The sequence below is a fragment of the Sus scrofa genome, chromosome 6 (genome assembly GCF_000003025.6).
Source record: "Sus scrofa isolate TJ Tabasco breed Duroc chromosome 6, Sscrofa11.1, whole genome shotgun sequence".
In the NCBI taxonomy this organism is placed as follows: Eukaryota; Metazoa; Chordata; class Mammalia; order Artiodactyla; family Suidae; genus Sus; species Sus scrofa.
This window is the reverse complement of record NC_010448.4, coordinates 101,176,414-101,202,734: the sequence shown is the minus strand read 5'-3', so window position 1 is coordinate 101,202,734 and position 26,321 is coordinate 101,176,414. Positions and strand designations below refer to the sequence as shown.

At 41.9% G+C, this 26,321-nt stretch overlaps 2 long non-coding RNA genes across 3 annotated transcripts in view; one reads left to right on the top strand and one right to left on the bottom strand.

Moving 5' to 3' along the window:
* Positions 1 to 23,086, bottom strand: part of LOC102161139 — a 30,146-nt gene extending 7,060 nt beyond the window's left edge. The window contains exons 1-3 of one of the 2 annotated variants that reach the window (XR_304057.3): positions 22,227 to 23,086; positions 21,906 to 22,069; positions 18,905 to 19,050 (exon numbers count right to left, since the gene is read on the bottom strand). This is a non-coding gene — a long non-coding RNA (uncharacterized LOC102161139). Of the gene's footprint in view, positions 1 to 14,547; positions 19,051 to 21,905; positions 22,070 to 22,226 lie in introns of those variants that run through there. The other variant, XR_002345028.1, reaches the window with a different exon arrangement.
* The window catches only part of LOC102164613, a 65,945-nt gene that overhangs the window by 8,657 nt on the left and 30,967 nt on the right, over positions 1 to 26,321 (top strand). The window lies entirely within an intron of this gene.

Sequence of the window (26,321 nt, the reverse complement as noted above, 5' to 3'; positions counted from 1 at the left end):
AATGTCCTATTTATTTAAAGGATGTGGCAAGTCAAACTAGATAATTTGATTCCCTCTTTGCTTTTGCTGCCATAAAAATCTCAAGGGCACATTGCATAACCTCTTGGACACAATACATATTAATGCAGTATTTAAATGATGAATGTTGAATAGTTGGTACTGAATGATGTGATTTGAAGAAAGCACCTGATGGCTTTTAAAGATTCCTCCCTGTCTTCTGGCCCCTGGTAGTCTCATGTAAAGCTGTGGAAACTGGGGAGAGGTTGTTTCTGTAATGTTCTCTAGGCCAGTGTTCTGGAAACACCGGTTGTAGTAAAATTACAGTGTCCCCAAACAGAAACCAGAGGGTGTGGTTTTATACTGCTCTGGCCTTTGCCCTCACTTGGATTGGATTCTCAAACTTCTTCAGGAGATGGGATGTTTGAAAATTTCAGAGCCGTCCTTGGAACCTTCTGAGATACCAAGTCAAATAAATTCATGTGTGATTTTCAGGTGCATCACAAACCATCTACTATTAGATTCTTACATCAAACTATAGTAGGCATCAAATATTTAAGGAATCCTTTTGGAAGGAAACCTTAAGACTGTGCACCTTTGTCTGATAACAGTTTTTCCCCTAAAAATTTGAAAAGAGTACCATCATTTATTTGAGCCATGGGACACTTTGGCCTAGTTACAAACACCAGTGTTCTCTAGGAATATGATTTTTAAAACATGGGCTTAGCTGTCATGACAGTGAGATAACTAAGAATCTGTGTCTTCAGCTATTATTTTTGCTTTGGCCACTTAGCACAGTGACCCCCAGGACCACCCTGCAAACACGTAGGTACCTCTATCTTATTCTTCTGTTCTGGTCTCCTTCAGCAACACTGCTTTTCAGGTTTCTCTAGCTCATTAACTACCTTGTTTCTCTGGACAATACCCTAGAGGTATCCGTTGGCACGTTTCCCCAGTTGCATCTATTTTTTCCCCAGTGCGTTGTCTTTATCCTGGCAAATCCTTTGCTCTCATTTCTCTATCCTTTCTTGTGTCTGTGACACCTGCCTCCTTTGTTCTGTCACACTGTTAGTTAGGGTAGTGTTTACTCCCTTCGCCTGATCATTAGTGAAACTCCCAGAAGGTTCAGGATCACCAAGGGGATGTCTCTTCTGGTTATTGGTACACAAAACCTCCCGGTCCTCAGAGGAACAAGTTCCTGGGGGGCATGGGTTGTTTGAAGACTGAGAAAGGGTGTAATCTACTCTGCGTCCATCTTCCACGAAACATCTCTCTCTGTAAATCAGGTACTAAGCTCACGTCGAATGCTAATGCCTCTCTCCACTGCCGTCTGCAGGATTGCATTGGGGTGTTCACTCCAGAGAGGAGCTAATGCTTTGTCATCACAGCACTGCACAAGTAGGAGGCGGATGGTGGGGGATGAACTGTTTGTACAGCCCTTCAGGAGACTTTCCGAGGGTCTTTCTTCCACCCCCGGCTCTTGTGGGGCCTTTGGGCCGAGGTTCTCAGCTTCCGGAAGGAAGCCTTTCTTCAGCCCCCTTTTCTTCCTGTCGGCAGCCCCCAGTGACACTTTTACCTTCTCCTCTTTGTCGGGATCCACTGCCATCCATCCATCCATACATCCATCCTCCTGAGGATTTTTCTCTCCCCAAACTCATTCTCAGAATGGGGTGTTGCACCACCATATTTGAGAGTCTTGCTGTCAATCACCTGGGCCACGAGCCTGTTTAATCTAAATAATACACCTGGAGAATTTACACAGATTTACAGAATCTTACAAACTGATGAGACTGTAGGTGGAAGTCTCCTTGGGTTTGTTGCAGGTGTTTTATTTCTGGGAGTGTGGTTCGCCCACCTGCTCCTCCTGGCCTGTCCTTAGTGAAGGCTGCAGAAGTCCATTCTTTTTTTTTTTTTTTAAGTTTTATTGAAGTATAGTTGGTTTACAACATTGTGTTAATTTCTGCCATACAGCAAAGTGACTCAGTTTTATATATAATATATATATTATGTATATATAATATGTATATTCTTTTTTACATTCTCTTCCATGATGTTTTGTCACAGGATGTTGGCTCTAGTTCCCTGAACGCGACAGCAGGTCCATTCTTTGTCTCAGCCTCTCTTCCCAGCACTGTGGACCTGATGAGTCAGGCCAGAGCCTTAGGTGCAGGCTGGTCTAAAAATCTGTGTCCTTGGCATCTCGGAGACCTTCTGCATCGGAAAGGTGGTCCTGTCCTTTGCCTGGACCGCGGATTCCTCCTCTTCTACTTCTCACTCACTTACTCACTACTGTCTCTGCTCTGCGCCTGTGTCAGCTGTTTTAAGATTTCAGGCAAACTGTCCCCTCCTTCAACCAGAAAGTAAGCTCAGTGAGAGTGGCTACTGGGTCTTGGTGCACTGCTGTGTCCCTAACACCAAAGAAAGTGACTGGGAGTACCAGTCTCGTGTACCTTCCATGTATCAGACAGTGAGTGGATCTGTGGGCAAAAGGGAAGTGTACAAAAATGACATGGAAGGATTAGACAGCACCCCATTAGCCAGGGCACCTACATAGGTACAAAAAGTGGAAGGAGGGTCTAATACTTGAACAACTGCAGGAACACACCATGTTTCTGTATGTAGAGACTCAGTACTGTAAAGATGCCACATATTCTCCTAGTATAATGCCATTCCAGTAAAAATCTGTCTGGGTTGTTCTTTTTAACATATGAACATTATTCTAGAGACATGGAAACATATTTCCAGAATTCCCGTCATGGCTCGGCGGAAACAAATCTGACTAGCATCCATGAGGACACAGGTTCGAGCCCTGATCTCGCTCAGTGGGTTAAGGATCCAGCATTGCCATGAGCTGTGGTGTAGGTCACAGACACAGCTCAGATTCCAGGTTGCTGTGGCTGTGGCGTAGACCGGCAGCTACAGCTCCGACTTGACCCCTAGCCCGGGAACCTCCATGTGCCAAGGGTGTGGCTAAAAAAAAAAAAAAAAGGAAACATATTTCCACTTAAAACTTGTATGTTGATAACATCTGTAGCAGCATTATTCATAGTAGCTAAAAAGCTTGTCAATGGAAAAGGCCCATCAGCTCGTCAGTGGAAAAGGTGGTGCCTCCATAGAGTGGGTGGTGCTCAGCAGTAGAAAGGCAGGAAGTCGTTTGCTGACAGGCTGCAACACTGATGCTGCAGAAACATCCTGCTCAGCGAAAGGAACCAGATGCAAAAGATCAGATATTGGAATCTATCACTCTGTGTATATGAAAAGTCTAGGGAAACAAATCTGTGGAGACAGAAGGTAGATTTGTGGCTTTCTAGGGCTGCAGGTGGAATGGAGGAATGATTGCAAATAGGTTCGAGGTTTCTTTTGAGGGTGATAGAAATGTTGCACAATTCTGTAAATATACTTAAAAACACCTAAAATGGAGGAATTTTTATGTAAATTATGTCTCCATAAAGCAAAATGGAAATTCTGAAGTTTTTATGTAAGAGTAGGGAGGTATGAGGAGCCAAGGCACTTTTGAAAGGGAAAAAAAAAAAAAAAAAAAAAGCAGTAACGGGACACTAATTATTTCCTTTGGGAAAAGTTTTAGAAGAAAAATTTCTGGATTAAAGGATATACGCAAAATGAATGATAACAGTAATTGAATACCATGCATACCTATTGATAATAAATAAACAAGCATGCCTCAAAACTTCACACCTTAAATAAGAGGTAATTTAAAATAGTGGCTCAGTTTCAATCCCTGGCCTGAGAACTTCCATATGCCATGGGTGTGGCCATAACATCAAAAAATAAAATAAACATATTAGAGTAGAAAGTAAAATGGAAAATTATAAAATGTTTAGAAGAAAACAAGAAAAAAAAAAAACCTGTGGGACATATTTGGGCTTGGCGAAGGGCTTTTAAACATGCATAATCCATACCAGAAAACAAAAATCAATAAATTGGACCTCATCAAAATTAAACTCTTTTGCTCTGTGAAAGGCCGGTCCTGCTAAGAGTATGTAAAATAAGGTATAGGCTGAGAGAAAATATTTGTAAACTATGCATCTGACAGAGGACTCATATCTATAATATATAAAGAACTCTCAGTACTCAATAGTTAAAAAAACAAATAATCCACTTGGAAAATTGGCACTAGACATGAACAGATATTTTATCAGAGAGGAAGTTTGGCTGACAAATAAGCCCACAAAAAGATGTTCATTATCACTAGCTGTTAGGAAAATGCTAATGAAGAATATGATGAGCTATCACTACTTTTCTACTAGAAAAACTGAAATTTTAAAAAAGAGAGAACGACAATATCAGATGCTTGTGATGGTGAGGAGAATCGGGGTCTCCATACACTGCTTCTATGACTGTCAAATAGGATAGTCACTCTTAAAATTATTTAGTAGCTTTGTCTTTTTGGTTTTTTTTTTTTTTTTTTTTCCATTTCTTGGGCCACTCCCTTGGCACATGGAGGTTCCCAGGCTAGGGGTCGAATCGGAGCTGTAGCCGCCAGCCTATGCCAGAGCCACAGCAATGCGAGATCCGAGCCGTATCTGTGATCTACACCACAGCTCATGGCAACGCCGGATCCCTAACCCACTGAGCAAGGCCAGGGATCGAACCCGAAACCTCATGGTTCCTGGTCAGATTTGTTAACCACTGCGCAACGGCAGGAACTCCAAAATTATTTAGTAGCTTAAAAAAAAAAAAAACTTATATACTCTTACCATAGGACCCAGCATTCATAAGTCTGGGCATTTATCCCAGAGAAATAAAAACTTATATCCACACAAAATCCTATACTTGATTGTTTACAGCAGCTTTATATTTAATGTCCAAAGATTGGGAACAACAAAATGTCCCTCACTAGGTGCCTGGCCTATAGACCTGTACATCCACACCATGGCCGAAACCGCTCAGCAATGAAAAGGAACAAACTTCATACCTGCAACAACTTGAATGGGTCTCCAGGGCATGATGCTGAGAGAAAAAGGCCAATCTCAAGAAGTTCCTATTGTGTAATCCATTTCTGCAACGCTCTCTAAATGCCAGTATTGTAGAGATGGAAAGCAGATTGGTGGCTGTCAAGGGTTATGGATGGTGGTGGGGAGGGAGGGGGCTGCGTGTAACTATAAGTGGTAGAACAGCAGAGACCTTGTGGTGATGGATTAAGTTTTGCTACTTCATTGCATTAATGCAACTCTCTATATACATTACACCAATGTCACAATCCTGGTTTGGTATTGTACTAGAGTTATGTAGGACATAACCCCTGGGAAATACCCAGTGGAAGGTACATGAGACCTCTCTGAACTATCTTTGCAACTTCCTGTGAATCTATAATTATTTTAAAATAAAAAGTTTAGAAAATTGGTAAAGGAAAAAAGATGTGCAGATACAAATGCGTCATAAAATTATAATTAGAATAAATGATTAAAGTTCTAATTAAAAGAATATAAACAATTTAAAATACATAGATGGATAAATCAATGAAAGATTTGTAACATGTCAAAAATGATATTTTTGTGAGAAGGTCAAGAATTTTAATAAATTCCTCTAGGTTAGCTATTAAGTTAAAAAAATGAAAAGTCAGGTCCCTGCTTTTCACTGTACTCCAGAATGAATTCCAGATGGATTAAACATTTAAAAGTAAAAAAAATTAGACCATTAAAAAAGTAAAGAAGGAGTTCCCATTGTGGTGCAGTGGAAATAAATCTTTCTGGTATACACAAGGATGTGGATTTGATCCCTGGCCTCGCTCGGTGGGTCAGGGATCTGACGTTGCGCTGAGCTGTGGTGTGGGTTGCAGAAGCAGCTTGGATCCCTAGTTCCTATGGCTGTGGTGTGGGCTGGCAGCTGTACCTCCAGTTCAACCCCTAGCCTGGGAACTTCCATATGCCACAGGTGTGGCCAAAAAAAAAAAAAAAAAAAAGCTAAAGTGATTGAATATGTATTATATTGAATATGTATTATATCACAGGGTGGTGAGACTCCTTCTAACCAGGAATCAAGGGGCAAAGTCATAAAGAAAAAAATTGACAGTTTGCGCTACATAAAAGTTTTAACATTTCAATTAATGAATATCAGAAAGAAAATTCAAAATGGTCACCAAAGAGTTGTTATCCTTGACATGTAAAAATGTTTCCAGCATCTAAAAAAGATCTTAGTTAGAATAAGGGATAAAAAGAGCTCCCGTGTGGCACAGTGGAAACAAATTCAACTAGTATCCCTGAGGATGTGGTTTCGATCTTTGGCCCCACTCAGTGGGTTAAGGATCCAGCGTTGCCATGAGCTGTGGTGTAGGTCACAGATGCGGCTTGTATCTGGTGTGGCTGTGGCTGTGGCATAGGCTGGCAGCTATAGCTCAGATTCGACCCCTAGCCTGGGAACTTCCATGTGCCACAGGTGAGGCCCTAAAAAAAAAAAAAAAAAGAATAAGGGATAAAGGTTAAAAACAGGCAGTTTATAAAATCAGAAATTCAATATCACAGAAAAAGGATGATTACTTTCACAAGTAAAAAAAGCAAGTTTAAGAATATAATTTTAATCTTACAATTAATAATTAATTGTATTTTAGTACAATTGTCCTTTTTTCTAAAAGAAAATATTCACTGTTGCTAAGACTTTAGGAAAATATGGTTTTTTGGTGTGTGTGTAATGTACTCTGCATACTCTGACACATTTCACTTTTAGGGATTTAACCTACTACTGATGATAATAAGACCAACAAATAGCTGTCGTCCATGTGGCACTTACCACATGCAGGCACTTTTCTAATCGCTATACATGTTTTAACTTGTCTCATCCTCACAACACTGAGGTGGGTTTTGAAGGTGGGAAAAACTGGGGTGGTAGAGACGGAGTCATTTCCTCAAGGTCACACAGCGATGATGAGGTAGAGGCAGGATTTGATCGGGGGAAAATTTGAACCGGCAGTCAAGCTCTAGACAACATGTTATTAACCACTGAACTGTACACCCTTTATTCCTATGGAAATAATTAGAGATATATGCAAAGATGCATGCACATGGATGTCCGACACTATTTTCTTTACAATGGTGAAACCTAGAACACTATTGAAAAGTAAAAAACTGGTTAGCTCATTAAGAGGCCGCATCTACCCCTTGCATTGAAAATCAGCATCTGGGAGTTCCCATTGTGGCTCAGTGGTTAATGAATCCAACTAGGAACCAAGAGGTTGCGGGTTCGATCCCTGACCCTGCTCAGTGGGTTAAGCCACGTTGCTGTGGCTCTGGCGTAGGCCAGTGGCTACAGCTCCAATTCGACCCCTAGCCTGGGAACCTCCATATGCTGTGGGAGCAGCCCAAGAAATGCCAAAAAGACAAAAAATTAACATCTGTTAGAAATGATGCTGTCGAGTTGGGCTGGCAAGCTTTTTCTGTCAAGGGCCAGGTAGTGAGGACGTTGGCCTTGCTGACCATATGGTGGCTGTCAGTTCTCCAGTCTGCTTTTGCAGTACAGACAGCGTGGGGACCAGTGAGTGGGCCTGTGCTGCCATGAGACTCAGGATGATGTCTGAGAAAGCTTTTATGTCATTGATGAAGGGACACCTACAAGCCTGGGGATGCTATCCAGACTGCTCAGAATGCAGAGCTGAAAAAGAGCCTCAGTTCTCAGTACATCCCTGAGTCAGTGCCTTGGTCCCACCCTGTACATGAGAAATGAGCCCCCTCTTATGATTAAGCCATTAATTTATTTGGATTTTTGTAACATGCATCCAAAAGCCTTCCTTAACTCATCCAAAGTGAAAGGGAAACTAAACGTTTACAGTTTTGCTTCAGATGAGCCCTGACTTCTGAAAAGTCTAGTTTTTGATTTGATGGAGCCCAGAATGAGGGACAGTATGGAGAAACACATAAAAATGGTACGGCACTCATCCTGTCAGTGAAGGGACTTCATGAGGAATTTTTTTTCACTTCTTTCTTTGGGTATTTTTCTTAGGAAACATTTCCAAAGTGATCATGGATGCCTTTTGTTTTTACAGTAAAAAAGAAAACATAATAATAATAAGAACAGTGCTTGTAAAGGAATTCTTGAACTTCAAGATATGAAATGTCAAACCAAATTACAAATGAAGGAATGGACACAGTGATAGGACTGGAGAACAGATGAGTGGTTTCCAGAGGTTAGAGATGGTGAGGAGTGGAGGTGGGTGTGGTTAAAAGAAGTAACATAAAGGAACCTCATGGTGATGGTGGAGTTAAGTATCTTGATTGTTGTGGTGGTTGCATGAAACCACAGACGTGACAGAACTCACAGCCATGCGCTCGCACTCACACACACACACACACACACACACACACACACACACACACACACTTAACTGGTGAACTCTATGGACTGTACCAACATTACTTTCCTGACTCTGATATTGTTATATGGTGATGCAAGACATTGACATTGGGAGAAGCTAGATGAAGGGTTCATAGGATCTCTCTATATATTTCTTTGCAACTTCCTGTGAGTTTGTAATTACTTCAAAATAAAAAGGATTTTAAAAACCAAAAAAAAAAAAAAAAAGAATGAAGAAGAAATGGAGGTACATGAAACTTTGTAGTTTAGCCAAAGTCATTTTGGGATTCTGAAGCTAGGAATGAGGCAAAGCTTACTTATCCTGTGCATAGAACTTATTCCTGAGTTCTAGCAAAAAGCATTTTTCTAGAAGTAAGTTCTAGCTAGTGTCACTATTACCCCTTGAAAGCAAGTTAGGAAGCAGATTAGGCTAAAAGTATTACTTATCTGTCAATGGTCAGTGCTTTGCTTGTCTAGGCTCAGGGCTAGGAGGTTCTCAGAACTATGCTGCATCTGATGTTAATTGTCCTTACTTTCTAAAAGCCACCTGGATTATTTCTGGGAATAGACAGAGTTACTTTTTCTTTTAAAAATTTAAAATTCTTGGCTTCATAGTGAAAGGCTAGAAAAAAATATATCACTGTACAAACAATCTGAGTACCACATAGGATGGCATGGAAGTTAGAAATAACATTCAACTGTGTAATCTATTAAGGTAAAGTTTTGAGACAGTGATGATTTCATCTCTATATACATTTTATTTAAGTATTTTATAGTCCTCTTGATTCTATGGAATCCTATACAAGGTTTGTTTTCTTTTAATCATAGGTGTTTTTTCCTGTTGATTCCTTCTATGATTTGGCATTAGTCAAGCCAGTGGTCCTCCTATAACTGTGATTTTAAAGGAGATGCAAAGCTGAGTACTTGCCTTAGGACACTTTGCCTAAATTTTCCCCCTCCTCCTCCCTTTTCTGTCTCTTTCAAAAGTGCCTCCAATCAGTCTACCAACATGGCACACCTACTTGGGTGTGCATGTCTTTCCTTCAATCTATTGCACTGAAGTTAGGCTCCAGGAAGATTCTTGAGAAGGAACATGATTCTCTGGTTCCCAAAGCACAAAATACATTAAGTTCCTTGCTTGTCTTGGGTAAAAACTTTAAAGTAGGAGAATACAGGGATCCCCTCTAACATCTATAGCCTTCCTGGCTTTACCCCATGATTCTAAAATAGGAAAGGTAATAACTTAAAATCCTCTCTCTCATCCACTTGGGTATGGCCCCTTATGACTTCCTTGGTGTCATCCAACAAACTTAACTGATCAATTAACTGATATTAATGCGAAAACATCTGTACGTGGCTCCTGACAGACTTCCTAGAGTCCTCCTGGAGATAGCATCCCTGCCCCTCCTCCTTCAGATATCAAGCCCCAAGTCACTCAGCTAGTCAAGGGTGAGCAGAGGTGGGGTCAGGTGGGTAGGGAACTTATTTTAAATGTTGGCAGACACATCCTGGCCAGTGGGTCTAAAGAGCTATTTGAATTTTCAGCAAAAAAATGCAGTATTCGAAGGGTGCCAGATGGATGATGAGGTGGTCCTCGGAGCCACAGGAGCGATACTGCATGAATAATAGGTGCTCTATTATTCCTCCTCTTTCTGTCAGCAGAAACATCACTTGTTAGGACAATACAATCAAGTAAGAATTCTCAGCATTTGTCAACTGCAGAGACCTCACACATCTAGGTTGATTTTCAAGACAACTCTGCCAATGGACTTTTATTAATTATTTCCATTGTACCCATGGAGAAATCGAGGCAGCATTTTGCAGAAAAAAAGATGAGTCACAGAGTGAGAATTAACCCAGGCAACAGTCTCTATATTTCTTCCCTCTGAGTTGGCTACAAAAATACCGTTTATGAATTGTGTGAAATGATTATAGCACCGAGACCACCAGTTCAGTCAGCACACAGCACCTATGGTGTAGCCCCGTTGATTTTTCACTGACTGGAGGCAGCTCTGAGGCAGCAATTGGAAAGGTGAAAAGTCACCACTTCCATTACGCATCTCTAGGGCTACCTGCTGAAAGCAAAACGACTGAAAGCTTCTTCTTCTGGCTTTGCTTGGAAATTCTCCCTCCTCCCAGGCTCTGAGCCTTCGCCAAGGAGCTCTTCCTTCTCTGCTTAGGAATCTCAGAGCAGACATGGGCATGCCATGTTTCCTGAATGAGTTGCCTAAGATCCAAAAGGTTATTTTAAATAAAAATATACACCCAAACTCATTAAAATAATGGCAGAGAAAAGTAGGGCAGAAGGCAATGACTGATGATGGAGAATGGCTGTTACCATGGCAATAACAGTGGGCGGGGCTAATTCTGGCCCTTCAATGTTTGCTTTAAACCTTTGGTTCTCTCATGCTGGGGGGCATCAGAATTGCCTGGAGGACTTGTTAGAACACAGGGATCTGGCCCCACCTCTAACGTGCTACTGTAGTTAAGTCTGGAGTGGGACCTTAAAATTTGCATTTCTGATAAGTTTCCAGGTCTAGCCTGAGGGCCAGGTCTGTTTCGCCACCTGTTTGGGGAGGGCCTGCAAGCTAATAATTGGTTCTTAGACGTGAACCATAGCAATTGATTACATGAGAGGAGACACTGACTTTGAATCCTAATTCAGCAAAACACTGTCTCCTGCAAAAAGAATTACATTCTTTTCGCTAGTAGATCTGTATTACAAAAAGGTATACTCAATATTATAGTCTGAATTTCATCAAGAAAACTGGGAAATTTTTATTTCCTCCCTGTTACATAAGTACCCACATAATATCCTCAATTTTGCCTCTTGGCCCACAAAGCTTAAAATATTTGCTCTCCAGCACTTTACAGAAAATGTCGCAGATCCACGGTCTAATAGATGCTGTGGATCTGGGGATGACTTTGAGAACCACTGCTCTACACTGATTAGCTGACTGCCCCTTCTGTCCCCTGCTCAGCTGGTCTGTCCTGTCCCACGGTGTCCGGAGACACACTCCTCAGTGTTTATTGTTCCACGCCAGGCAGGGAGTCTGCAGAATCCAACACAGTGTGGCAGATGCCTCAGCATTTCTTTAGAAAAGTAGAGAAAAGGGATTTGAGAAAATATAGTGGTTACTTCTCCACAAAATTTTAAGGGAGGAGAAGTTTGTTTTGGAGGCTGTCCCAGCCTCTTCCCCCGAGATTTGTCTCCTTGACATCCCAAGAGTTTGGTACCCTGGGGGGTTTCTGATGGTTCAACATCTCTAACCTCAGCTCTCCACGTGCACCTCCCCCTCCCCTACACCCACCCCAACCCACACCTGCAGCTCTGTCATCCCCTCCCTAGCTAAGTGCTGGGTACATTGTGTGAAGAGAAAGCCTTCCGAATTTATGAATCTGTGATTCACCTCAAATATTGGGGGCACGTATGCTTGCTCCCTTTGTTGTTTCATATGAATTGTATGTTGCAATATTATTTGGAAATTATCGCCCTGAAAACTGTCCATGTCTTAAAAAAAAACTGTTGACCTTTTCTTGCCTCCACTGTCCATGTCTGCTGTCAGTAGCAGATTCTCGGTATTAAAAACTGCTGAAGGTGAAGTTTTCTTTTGCAGCTTGTCTTGGAGGAGAACCACCTGGCTTCTGCCTGGGTACTGGAAATTGGAATATTCTCACTCAGAAAAGCTCTGCCATCTTGGTTCTTCTAGCCAATGACTAAGTCAGCCCAGGTCTTCTTCCAGCCTCTTCCCGGGGCTCAGACTGCAGAAGCCCCAGGGAAGCAGAGCAATTGCACAACAGGATGGAGGTGGCTTCTGCTGTTGTGTTTAGCATGTGCCATGGCAGAAAATTACTCGCTGCTTTTCCTTTTTAAATTCAGACCCATGACTTGGAAGCTCCTGGCTATTATGAAGGCTGGGTGAGAGCAAGCAAGGGCAGCGGTTAAGAGTTCTAGAGTCAGAGGACCTAAATCTGAGATCTCACTTTGTCACTAACCCTGTGAGCTTGGGCACAAGGCACGGCTGCTCTTCACAGCAGCTCCTCATCTGTGCAATGGTGTGATAATCACAGCTGCTCAGAGGTGACGGTCAGGATCAAAATAGGTAATGTGCAGGGTTTGTAGACAGCACCTGGCACGTGGTTAGGAGGGCTCCATAAATTGCAGCTTTGGTGTAGGTTTATGTAAGGAGCTGTATTAATCAGAGTTGATCATTTATGCATCTGTGTTCCCCACTAAACCCATCCATCAGCCATTGACTTGATGAATATTTTTGAAGCTCTGTTATAATCCAGGCACTCACTTGGCTTCTGGATACAGTGTAAGCAGGCCAGCTGAAGCCCCCACCCTCTCAGAGCTACATTTTAGTGGATGGTGGGTTCTCAGAGATGGAGATCCCACCCCCGTATCTCCATCTAGAGCCCAGCATAGCACTTAACCCAGAAAAGATGCTTAAAAAGTGTTTATTAATGATTGACTGCCTGGGTAATTGACACTTCTGAAAAATAAAAAGTCACCTGTGGTTAGGCCTCCTGCCAGCTTGTCCTGGGAGTGGGCCACCCCTTGGAGCAGCCTGTTTGAGACGTGCTGTTGGACAGAGATCAGAGCTGGGCATCCTCGGAGCCCTGGCTCAGCCTTGCTCTGGGGGCCGTGCCAGGGACTCTCTGCCTAGCAAGCACAGAGGGGAAGTGATGGCCCCTGGAGGCATGGCCGTCATTCAGACAACGGTCTTCATGTTAATTGCAGGATGTAATTCTGAACTGAATTCCAGGTGGCAGCCACACACAGACTATTTTCCTGCATAACTTGATGCTCTTTTCCTTGCCATGGTGCATCGGACTAACTATTCGGCTGTCACTGAGTCCTGGGAAAGGAAATGCTGTGTGAGGCTGCCTTGCATGGTGAAAGGGAGAGAAAGCTTTCAGATTATGGAGCAGTTAATTAAAGAACAATCATGAAAATGTTCCTGATAATTCACATCAAGCAGCTACTCCTGCTCCCTTATTATTTCGGATAATATTCATGATTATTGTTTAATTTGTTTTTAATATGGATATACAGTTTTATGTAATCCTTTCGTAATTGTGAAGCAGTGAGAGGTCCAGGTGCTCTGAAATACTTCTTTATTCGATTATCCAATTTTTAGAAGAATCCTGTTATGTAATTAACTGAGATTATGAACACAGACATACACATTCTGTCTCTTAATTGCATGTAAATATAACCATAAACATATCTGATGGAATTTTTAAGCTTCACAGCAAAAGCTACGTTGCCATCTCTGTGTGAGTCTAGGCTAATGGGTCCATGGTCCCTCTTAGGGGAAATCCACTAACAGTCAATAAATATATCTTGGGCAGTTACCTTACACAAAGTAAGGAATTGGAATTTGGGGACCAGGTATCCAAAATATTTATAAAGGTTTGTCCTTGATCTCTAGGCACTTTTAATTTGGTTTGGAAAATAAGATGATGGCATAGAATGAAAACTAATAATATAAGGCGATACATGTTGAATGGCAAATGAAAAAATAAAAAATAATTGCTGTAGAAGTTCACAGGAGAAGGAGGTCTCCAAGGGTCACAGTGGTTGTGAAAGCTTTGCCCCCTTTATCTTGTCCACTTCCTGAAAGTTTGCACCATGAAATAGGACAGCAGGTTGAATATATTCCTTTGCTACTCAAAAGTGTAAGTTGAGAGCCAGCAGCTTTAGCTACATCTGCAAGTTGGTCAGAAATGCAGAATCTGAGCACTGCCCCCGACTCTGAATCAGAATCTGCCTTTTAACAAGAACCCCTGGGGATTCACAGAACATAAGGTTCTTAAGGATATAACTTGCAGATCGATAAATAATTTTCTTTTTACCTGAGGGAAAATTAGACTCATGTTTACTAATCTCAATCTCACCCCCCTAAAAAAAAAGAAATGGAAGGAAATCATTCATTCAGCAAATCTCTGTATAACTTCTGTGTGCTAGATACTTGGTATTTGTTCAGGTTACACTCTAAGTATACATAGGTACCCCCAGATAGTTTGGGGTATCCATTAATTCTGGTGACGGCGAAAGGCTCCAAGGTCTAAAAACCAAATATTTTCTTTTTTTTTTTGTCTTTTTGCTATTTCTTGGGCCGCTCCCGCGGCATATGGAGGTTCCCAGGCTAGGGGTTGAATCGGAGCTGTAGCCACTGGCCTACGCCAGAGCCACAGCAACTCGGGATCCGAGCCGCGTCTGCAACCTACACCACAGCTCACGGCAACGCCGGATCCTTAACCCACTGAGCAAGGGCAGGGACCGAACCCGCAACCTCATGGTTCCTAGTCGGATTTGTTAACCACTGCGCCATGACGGGAACTCCCCAAATATTTTCTTAACCCTCAGGGATATTCTCTCACCAACTAGCAAAGCTGGGTCACCCCAAGAAGTAGGGTAAGGTAAGTTAGTTAGAAACTCCTGCGGCAAAGAGTGGTGCCTGAGGAAGGAGGGACCCTAACACAGGAGACGGTGCTATAGCAAACACCACTTTGTATTGGGTTTCCTCCTGTGCTAAAGACTATATCCAATGGCCTGCTTGACATTTCAACGTCTGTGTCGAACAGGCATCTCAGTGATAAACATCCAAAGAGAATCCTTAATGTTCTCTCACAAACCTGTTTTCCCTCTGATCTTCCTCTTTTTGATAAATGGCACTACCATCCATCCAGTTAATCAGCCAAAAAGAAGGCGAAATGATGCTGAAGACTTCAGTTTTCCTACCCACAGCATTGAATCCATGAGCACTGCCTGTCGATTCCGTCTTCAGGACGTGACCTGGGATGCATCCCCTTCATTCATCCTCATGGGCACCATCTTGTCTAGGGGACTGTGCTGGTCACCTAAGTGGTCTTCCTGTTTCTAGCCTTGTCTTAATCCAATCTAATCTCCACACAGTAAACCGCACAGTCTTAGGAAAATGTCAGTCTCTTGATACCGTTCAATTGCATGCAACATGGATTCCTTCTCTGTCTTCAAATAGAATGGAAACCAACAGGCCCTCTTTGATCAGGGCCCTGTGGCTCCTCCCCCACCTCCACCGTCCACTCTGCTTCAGCCAAACTGACTTCTTCCTTTTTCTTTCAATGTGCTCGGCTCTGTTCTACCTCAGGATCTTTGCATTTGCTTCTCTGCCTAGAACAGCCTGCCCAACTCTTCACATGGTTGCTTCCTGCTCTGTCAGAGCCCAGAATAACTGTCCTGCCGTAGAGAGAGAGGCTCTCCCTGAAGTTCAACTTGTCAGCAGCACCAGCCTGTTTTTTTTATTTTATGGTCCTAATGACAATCTCCAATCACATTTTTAACTTTTTTTGTTTTGTTTATTTGAGTCCACCTCTCCCGACAAAAATATAAACCCAGGAAGGGCAGAGACCTCACCTCTCTTGTCCATCTCTATTTCTCTAGACACAAAGGTGTGAAAAGATGAAAGTGTAGGTTCTAGATGTGTGTGAGTGGATTTTTGTTGTCTCTCAGAGTGAATCTGCAATACTTCTTTATTGTCCAACTTTCAGAAGAATCTCATTATTCAGCTGACACAGATTAGTAGTAGCACAGCTGCCCACATTCTAGCTGTGCACACATGTATGTGTAACATGGAGCCAGGTACATTTCGCATGTAGGAGGCAGGGGCTGCAAGCCAGCCCACCATCTAAAGGAAGGAGCACAGGCCAGCACCCAGTTCTGTCTGCAGTGCAGTCAAGGGTTTGCTTCTGGGATCCACTCCAAACAGCATTGTGGCCACTCGTATGCAGACAACAAGCCTTCCTGAATGGAACACTAAGGATGGACTAGAGGTACGAAAGCACAGTCTCTGTACCTGACAGCAAGTGGAGGTGAGCCCCCAGCCATGACAGGAAGTAGAGGTTCATCTCTAGCCCTGACTGGATGTGGAGGTGAGTCCTTATATCCTGACTTAAACACAAGAGAAATAAACCTAGTTTCCTTAAGTGGTTTGGATTTTTAGCTCCCCTTGAGCCCTAAGAAATTTGGTAATTAAAAATAAACAGCTGCCTGTTCCCGTGTCCAACCCGATATGAAAGAGACTCACATTTGGCAAGCGTGTTGGGCAGAATAATGCCCCCTGCCCCCCAAGATCTGCATATCCCTAATTCCCTCTATGACCTGTGACTGTGTTACCTCACAGGGCAGATGTGGTAAAGGACACTGAGATGGGGAGATTATATTCTGGATTATCTGAATGAGCCCAGTGTCTTCACAGTGGTCCTTAAAAGGGTCAGAGAAGGAGAAGTGATGACAAAAGCAGAGTGTGAGAGGCAGAGATTTGAAGATGCTTCCCTGCTGTCTTTAAAGATGGAAGGAAGCCGTGAGCCAAGGAAAGTGGCATCTTCTAGAAGCTGGAAGGGCAAGGCAACAGATCATCCTCTAGAGCCTCCAGAAGGATCCGGACCTGCTGACACCTTGACCTGAGTCCAGGGAGACCCCTTTCAGACTTCTGGTCTCCAGAACTGTGGGATACAGTGGGGTCCTTCTAAGCCAAGAAGCTTATAGTCATTTGCAGCTGCAGCAATAGGAAATGAATTCATGGGAGTGGCTGGTAAAGATGCATCCCTTCTTCATTTCTTTTTCATTTATAAAGAAAAACCCATGTTCCCAAGCCTTCCACCTGGTCCTACCAGAGATCATAAAAACTCAAAGCACTTTAACGCAAAATAGAGCCGCCTCATCCCTCACTTGGAATCCCTCACTCTTGACGTCACACACAATCCCCACAGCTTTACCACCTAGCTGTCCAGCCTGCAGCAGGTTTAAAATAACAAATGAGGAATTACTGGAGCAAAAATGACGACAGTTACGTGTGTGACGATGGATGGCCCAGCTGTGAGAGAAAAGATAGAAAACGCACAAAAAGGCCACAAGAGGCAGACTATTGAGTAGTAAAGGATGCTGAGGAAGGTAACAGGTCCTATAGGAACTACTCACTGATGTCACAAGCTGTTACTCATCGTTTGAATCGTGACCCTGGAATGTGGAGAAAAGGTTAAGTCACACCCAAAGATGCCTCCCTCTATGTAGGGAAGTATGCCCTTCATTTAAAAGAGCTATCCATCAGAATCAGTCGAAGTAAAACTGCTTTGATGCTTCAAGGTAGCCAGTTCTCTGGAAAGGACTTTTCTCTAAAGATACTGAACAGTGTGCTATTTGAAGAGGCATCTCCTCTTCTCATAAAAATGATCGTCTGACATTTGTTTTCTAGGAGATAATGAAGGACCTCTCTAGGGGACCTGATTCCTGTATCCTTTCTGGAAAACAGCGTGAAGTGATGGATGGACTTTGGAGCCTGGTTCGAAAAGGCTGCTTCTGCCTTCTTTCCATCCCTGGAGAATAGCTGTCGGTTGAAAGAGGAATTCTCAGCAAGCTTTGGAGCAAAGTGCTTACAATACAATTAGACCAAGTCACCGTTGACATTTAAACATTCTTCACTTTTAACCACCCTGTAAGCATTCACTAATTAAGCTTCATCAGGCACTGAGGTGAAAGAATTACCTCCAGTAGTCTGCAGATGAAAACAGTCCATGTGGTACTTCTCAAATTTCTCCTCATGGTGCAGAGGTGGGGGTGTATGTGTGTCTCCCTCAGGCCCTCTGCAGTGTTTTAAGGCAGGGGTTCTCAAGAAGAACCTGGCTGTGCTGAAAGGAGACTGTGTTTCCATGTATGCAACCCCAAGCGTCCCATGGAGACTAGCTGTTGCCTTGCATGTGGTCTCATCATGGTGCCCACATGGGCACAGAGACCTTGGCACCTGCCCCCCAGGCTGCCTGCCTCTCTCTCCAGCTGCCCCACTCTAGGCCACACCCCATCATTTCTCACCTGGACAAGAGTGGGCGCCTCCTGACCGACCTCCTGCTTTCCCCCGGCCCCCGCAGCCTCTCTCCTCCTGGCAGCTAGAGCCATCTTGTAAAATCTGAGATCAGATCAATGCCACCTCCCTACTTGGGTTGTTCCGAGATCCATATGGCACTCACGATCAAGGCCAGCCTTCTTACCCGGACTTCAAAGCCCTCCTGTGTCTGGGCCTGGCGGCCTCTTGAAAGCCGACCCCTGCTCGTTATGCTGGTCTCTTTTTCTGCTTTGAACATCGCAGGCCCCTTCTCACCTCCAGACCTCTACACTTGCTGCTGCTCTGATCTTCCCACAACAGCTTCTTCCTGTCTCAGCTCAGATGCCACCTCCTCAGAGAAGCTTCTCCTAACAATCCTGTCTGCAGTGACTAGGGTTCCGATATGAGCCCCACTGTAATCTGCAAATGCACGTCAATCTGACAGTGTTGCTAAAGGCACCAAGGTCCTTGGGCATCTTTTCCCAAGTTACAGTGGTCCATGAAAGTGTCTGACATTCAGATTTGGTCCTGATACTTGGAAAGTTGTAAAAAGGATAAATTCCAGTATGAGAGAGAGAAAAAAAAAAGCTATGAAGTGGGGAAACTTAATTCTCTTTAAAAAGATACTCGATACTAAAAATGATGTCACCAGCATATCCTGAGATAGTTATTAAACATATCTAGAATAGTTCTCAAAACTAATTACATCCTGACTTTAATGCTATAGATATAAGTACCTTGTGCAGAGCCAGGCATTGATTAATGGCAGTTCCTTGCCTCTCAGCGATGGGAGAACTTGTTTTCCTAAGCTTCTCAAAGCCACACCAGAGTCTATCTTTATTCAGAAGGAGTTGAGAAAGCTTCATGGCAACACAATCAGAGCCTATAAAGAAGAGAAAATTCTTATTGGTCTTACTACAGGCAATTTACTTATCAGTCAAATCATGAAAGAGAACATTTATCCTTCTATAACATTTCCATTTGGGGAGCAAATAACTTTATTTGTCATGTCAGTCAAATGTGAGACTGAAGCCTCATATGCTGCAAAAATATCTGATGGCCTCTGACATAAAGTGAAAAAGATGCAGAATATTTAAAAGATTTAAACATCTCCAGATTTATGGAACATGTGTATTTTGTGATGGGACAATGATGCGTATAGCCACATCATCTCTCTGAGGAGGTAAGTCCCTGTAACACATGATGCTGTTGTCTGTGGAGCATCCCTGTGCATTTGGGAGCAGGACCTGGAGAGGGCGGAACTGCTCTGCACGCCTGCAGGAAGAGTTGGGGAAGAATTTAGAGGGCCGTCCAGGAAGTTCAGGGGTGGGAATAAGAAGAGGGATCTGGGTAAATCAGAGAAGGTGGGGAGAAGCCTCCTGGTTGGAGATGGTGGACAAAATGTGGCCAAAAAGAAATGTAAGGACATGTACTGTGGGATGCTCTGTCATCTGAATATGCTGAATACATGATCTTTTCTCCCAATCCTCCAACCTTCAGTTCAGCTGGCTTTGTATGATAGGGTGTGTGTGTGTGTGTGTGTGTGTGTGTGTGTGTGTGTGTGGTGGGGGGGAGAAGCTGAATTTCATACCTATTTATGTAAGACAAGTGAAAGATTGGCCATGAGATCATAAGCCTTTCAGGAATTCACAGGTTTTTTGGTGTCTCGCTTCCACAGGGAGTTTAGTCTGATCTGAAGTAGCCCCTAAGAGTCTGGGAAAACCACAGTGCTGTCTGGGTTATGACTCCTTAGAAGCTTCCAGGGGCGTGTAGGTGGGAAGAAGTGGGGAAGGACTATTTTAGTGACTTCTTATAATGAAAGTTGTTGGTGCTTCGCTGAGGATGACATTTCCTGGGAAGCCAAGCTTTTCTCTTTACTGTTTTAACATGACATTAGTTGGAGGACAGATCTCAATGCTGTAAATCAACACTGGAACCCTTTTCGTTATGGTTTTACTAAATTCCTACCTGGGCACATGTTCGGGTATAATAGAAACATAAATTTAGTTTCACTGAAGAAAATCCTCTAAGGTGTGATAAGATAATGGGTTCACAAACATTTGAGAAATAACATTTGAGAAGTGCTGAGCAGAGAGGTGTTAGTTACACTGTCTTTGAGGAAGTTACTGGAATTTTCGGTGCCACGCCATACTCCAAGTTTGGCAGCGACAACAGTTATGAGGTCATCATATGTTTTTTGTTTTTTAAAATAGTTGACTTACAATGTTGACTTACAATGTTCCTTCAATTTCTGCTATACAGCAAAGTGACCCAGCCAAGTATACATTCTTTTTTTTTTTCTTTCATACTGTCTCCCATTGTGTTCTAACCGAAGAGACTGGACACAGTTCCCTGTGAGGTATAGCAGGACCTCATTACTTACCCATTCTAAATGTAATAGTTTGCATCTACCAACCCCCAACTTCCTCTCTCTCTTGGCAAACACAAGTCTGCTCTCCCTGTCTGTGATCTGTTTCTGTTTTGTAGATAAGATAGTTTGTGCCATATTTTAGATTCCACATACAAGTGATATCATATGGTATTTGTCTTTCTCTTTCTGATGAAGTCATCATATTTTAAATTTGATGCAATTTATTCCACACAGCCCATTTTTATTTAAGTGGGAAAAGTAGTTTTGAAGTAATCTAGTTAAAGACTCTTCCCTGGGGCAACACCTGAAAATATTAGGACTCAGGTGGATGAGAAGTGGGAGAGGGACTTTATTTGGCTTTAGTCTGAATTTCTATTCTGTGAGTTATTGTGGTTCTTTATTAAGCCAGCCTGTTGGCTTGAGGCTTGTAATATCTCCAGTTCTCAATGACTTTATTTCATATACATTTCATATATTTAAAATGTGCCCTTTGAACACATTATTATGAAATGTTATATGAAAATGTCAATCTCCCAATAAAAAGAAAAGAAGGTTTCAGCTTTGTGTCTGGGAAGATGACTCAGTGACTTGGAGAGAAATCTGCTGCTGTGCAAACAAATATAGTTATGAAAGGACAGGCTGCCATCATATCTCCTCTCCCCTAGGAAGAAACCTTCCTATTTCCTATAGGATACAGTGACAACTTTATAAATCTGTGCAATGTTCTGGAAAAAGGCAGAAATATGCAGCCAGCAGGTTTTCTTTAAAAGGGACCACTGCTTATGTGGAGAAGGAAGCTGCCATGTTGGTTGGAGTTTGAAATGAGTCATCATCATCTGTCAACACTGAAAATCAGAGGATGCTGTTGCTTTATCACTTTCTGAACTATGCAGCTAGCTAGGTAGCGTGTAAGTGGTAATGGGGAAACTTCTTTAAGGGGAAGGGAATGGAGACAGTGAAGGGACTTCCGTGGCTCCCCTGGCCCCTTTCCCCTCCCCCAGTTAGTTCCATTTTCCCTGAGCACTCGGATGTCCTCGACAGTCACCCCACCATACACACACTTTTACTCAGCCTAGGAAACCCCAAGCCAAAGAATTCCTAAAAGTTCTCTTCCCGTTGAAACTGGGTCCAGCACCCATGGAGCCTTGGGTTATGTCACGTGATTACAAAGAATGTCAAACCCCTTCCAAGCCAATTGCCTCTCTCCACTGGAGTAGGTCACTGACTTCTCAGGAACAATCTGCCTTTGGCTGGATAGCACACAACAGCCACCAATGAATCAGCTTGTCCATGGTTTGCAAAGGACAATGCTGAAGGTCATTGGGCTTGGAATTGACCCTTCTGCCGGCTTCATCACCCTCACTCACCGTGATCACTCAGGATCCTACTTCTGTCATCTCAAAGACTTCACGGGCTCTAAAAGGGACCACTGCTTGTGTGGAGAATGAGGCCTGCATGTTTTTTGACATCGAAAGGAACCATCATTATCTATCAACACTGAACGTTAAGGGATGTTGCTGCTTGACTGAACCTGGCAGTACAATAAAAATGAAAAAAGAAGCAAGTTATTTGCATCACTGGAATATGGTTAATGTTGTCAACATATGCTTTTTTAGAAGGTTGCTGCAAATCAATGCTTCTTGGTGTCAGATATTTATAAGGATGATTTGTATTTATCGAAAACCTACCATATGTCAGATATGCTGCTTGGCATTTGGTATGCTTGATTGTACAAGATCATGGCTTCCTTCCTAAGGATTTATATGTTGCTTTCACTTGAACAGATGAGAAAACTGTAGCTCAGGGAAGTTGGGTCAGGCCACTAGTAGATCCTCACGCAGACAGTTTTGCTCCGTAATCCACTATTTCCATAAGATGCTCCCCACTTTTAAGATGAGGAATGCTGATGAAAAACTGTGAACAGTCATTTACCACCAGTCAGGGGGTGAGGTTGGGGTAGTATTTTGTTTTGCTGTAGATAAAGAATTGGCTTAATAAGAAATAAAAAGTAGAGGAAAATATTTGCTTCTCCAGATGGAAAAATGTTACGAGTTTATATTTAATAGTTTTATAAGTGACTTGGATCAGAGGGTACACAGTGAGATCTCCAGAATTAAAGATGGAAGTGAAATGTCAAACTGACAGGGATAAACCATAGTAAAATCTCATGAGGTTTCATGAGTGGGTAGAGAAATAGCAAATGAGCTCTAGCGTGGGCAAGTGTAAGGCAATATATTCAGGGAAAATAATATAAACTTTGCTTATGATACCTCTTGGTTTCCGTATAAGAAAAGAAGCTTATATCGGTATAAAATATTATAAAATATGTAATATTTCATATTTTAGTAATCAGGGGAAATGGCAGTAACTAGGCGGAGGGGAAAGACATGAGAGAAGTGGGCCAGGGGAGCCAAGGGGAGTCCCCTCACTGTCTCCATGGAAACATATATGTTTTTGATCTGTTATTTTTAAATATATTTTACTGAAGTAGTTGATTTACAATGTGTTAATTTCTGTTGTACAGCAAAGTGATTCAGTTATACATATATACTTTTTAATATTCTTTTCCATTATGGTTTATCACAGGATACTGAATATAATTCTCTGTGCTATACAGTAGGACCTGGCTGTTTCTCATTCTATATATACTAGTTTGCATCTGCTAATCCCAAACTTCCAATCCATCCCTCCCCCCCTGCTTGGCAACCACCAGTCTGTTCTCTATGTCTCTGTTGACTGTTATTTTTTGACCTTCATAGGGAAACAGGGAGAAAACTCAATTGTTAATAATATCATTTTATAGGGAAAAGAAAGACCTAGGTAGCCACAGGGACTTCCCAAGGTTGCTCTGGTAGTTAATAAATAAACTCTAACTAGAAACCATTACTGCAGAACCCCAGCCCACGCCCTTCCTCCTCCTTGGCTACTTCTGTAGGATCACAAAGCCAGTAATGTCAGATTGCCAGACTATCATCAGGAGACATCCTCTTATCCCTACCATATCAAGGTCAAGAGCTCTGGTTTGGACTCAGATATACCTGGATTCTATATGCATTTCACTACTTGCTAGAATATGTGTCACAGAAGAGATTATTTAAACTCTAAAGAGTGTTAATTTTTCTTGTATGAAATGGAGATACAGAATAGCACCAACCTCATAGAAGCATTTTAAGAATTAAATAAGAGAGGGGATGAAAATGCTAGCACAATGCCTGGCATATAAGTGTTTAATGAATGTTTTATTGTCATCGGTGGACAGGAAGGTGCAGTGAACTCATGCTTTGAGCTCCTCTGTGCTCTCCAAGCACATAGCAATGATTGTTGAAAAAAGAAAAAGGTGAGTAATCACAGCTTCCTAAACATTCAGCATAAACCTCCCTGAGATCAGAAATGCTACAACAATGCAAACAGTGGTTAGACTAGAGACGTGGGCCTGCTGAGTTCTCTGGGATAGGGTGGGGGGCAGGCTGGACCAGGGGCAGGGGGTGCTCCTGCAGGAGAGAGAAGACCACAGCCTTCCACCCAGGTGGGCTGGCACCAGGTTTAGCTCCTGATGCCTGGGGCTGGAGTGGTTCTAAGCTGTCCCTTCTGAGAGGAAGTTGTGGAAAACTGCTGCCAACAAATTTGGGCTTTGAGAGAGTTGTAGACCAGGGACAGCAGAGAAACAGGGGCAAAGAGGAGCCTCGGGCAAGCTTGCGGACTGACACTGACACCACAGACAAGAGGTCTGAAAAACAATATAAGACCTAACTCTGGGCAGTGGGTGCAGGCAGGTGGATGAGGGAAACCCCACCCCCAGCCTATGGACAGGGAGTCTGGAGCACAGAGGAAGGGCAAAGTAGACATAGAACAAATAGCCACATCAATCACCTCAAAATGATCTGCAAGTCTATTGGTTTTAAAGAGTTTTTGGTTTGTAAAATGCATAAAGATGTTTAAAGCTAAGAAAGTAAACAAAATCAATAATGAATATGAATTAAGTCCAGGAGTTAAAAATAGTCTATCCACCTGAGAAACACATTAACAGGTATGTTTAGAATGCTCAAAGAGATAAGCATGGGAAGAATATTCAGAAAAAGAGCAAAAATTTGTGAAACAAAACTGAACCAGAAATAAAACAAGGTCATGTAGAAATGACTAAGAATCAAATGGAAACTTTGGAAATAAACAATGTTGTTATTGGAAGTAAAAACGTAATCAACAGTTTAAACAATATACTGGACATAAAGAAAGACTTACCCTAGCATGCAGCCCAGAAAGACCAAAGTCAAAATATGGAAGAGAAGTTCAGATGCATAGTGGATGGGCTCACAGAGTTAATGGTGAGGAGCTTTCCAGAAATGAAGCAAGATGTATGTCCTCAGATTGAAGGTACTTAGCAAATGAGAACAAAGGTAAACGGAAATAAATCTATGACTTGTCATCAGAGTGTAAACACTGACTATCAGAAACAAGAAATTGTGGAAATCACCAGGAAGAAAAGACAGCTTATTGGCATAGGCATGGCAATAAGACAACTCTCATCAGCAAGAGATGCCAGAAAACACTGGACTCCAGTACTGATGGAAATAATTTTCAGCCTTGAATTTTATACCTATCTAGACTATCATTGAAGATTGAAGGCAAAACAGAGATATTTCAGATGCATAAAGACATAGATCCTCACTGTTGAAGGTTCTGTCTCATCAAGAAGAAGGTAAACCTGAAGGGAAGACATGAGATAGGGAGAAAAAACAATAATACATACAGGAGTTAATAGAATATGTCACTAAATGTTATTAAAAATAGATTATAAAATACAAATAAATATTAGGAGTTATGATTTTATCTAAGGAAAAGCTCTCTGCATAGATAAATATGCTACATTTATAGTTTGGTGTATACATTATATATTTTAAAAATAATATAATCTTTAGTTTCCAAACTTTCTGTAGGAGGCAAAAGCTGGGCAGATAGAAAATCATATCCAGTAGCAATAGGAAGAGGAAATGAAGCATACAAAAGAGATGATAAAAGAAAACACAGGATGAGATGTAGCTATTAATTCAAATATTAGTGATAACAATTATTATTATATCTATACATTAGTTTAAGACAGAGGCGGTTGGAATGAATACAACACAAAATCCAGTTGTATGCTACTTTAAAAAGTCATAAATTAAACAGTGATAACACATACATTGAAGATAAAGACAAGAAAAAGGATAAATCAGGTAGATATTTACTAACCAAATTTTGAAAGATAATTAGTATAGCAATATTAATATGTGGCAAAGTAGAATTTAAGAGAAAAAACACTAACAGGAATAAAAGAGCAAAATATATATAATCAGATAAGAAGCTATAACAATTGTGAACTTTGTAATACAGAGATTAGGGCTAAAAGAAAGACAGGATTAGCATTTGTAAAATTATGTCCATTGGCTTTATTTTTATTCAATTCAATAAATTGTATAAGCCTTAGCTAAGTGCTCCCCTGAAATTTCAAAGGCTAGACTCACCAAGAATTTGTTTTTTTTAAGTGAAGGGTGTTAAAATTTGGCTGATATGGTCCATCTTGGGTGAAAAAAAATAAATATGGTTAGAAAAGTTTAGTTAGGTAAATGAAATACAGAGCTAAATTTGTTATTTAGGGTGGTTTTTTTTTTTTTTTTTTTTTTTTTTGTACATCTTTAACACAAAATGTTAGGATTTAAGAGAGCAACTGAGCACTGCCATAAAATACCTCTTTGTGTCAGAAACAGAACATTGTTCTGGATCTTTTTTCTGACACAAGATTGACA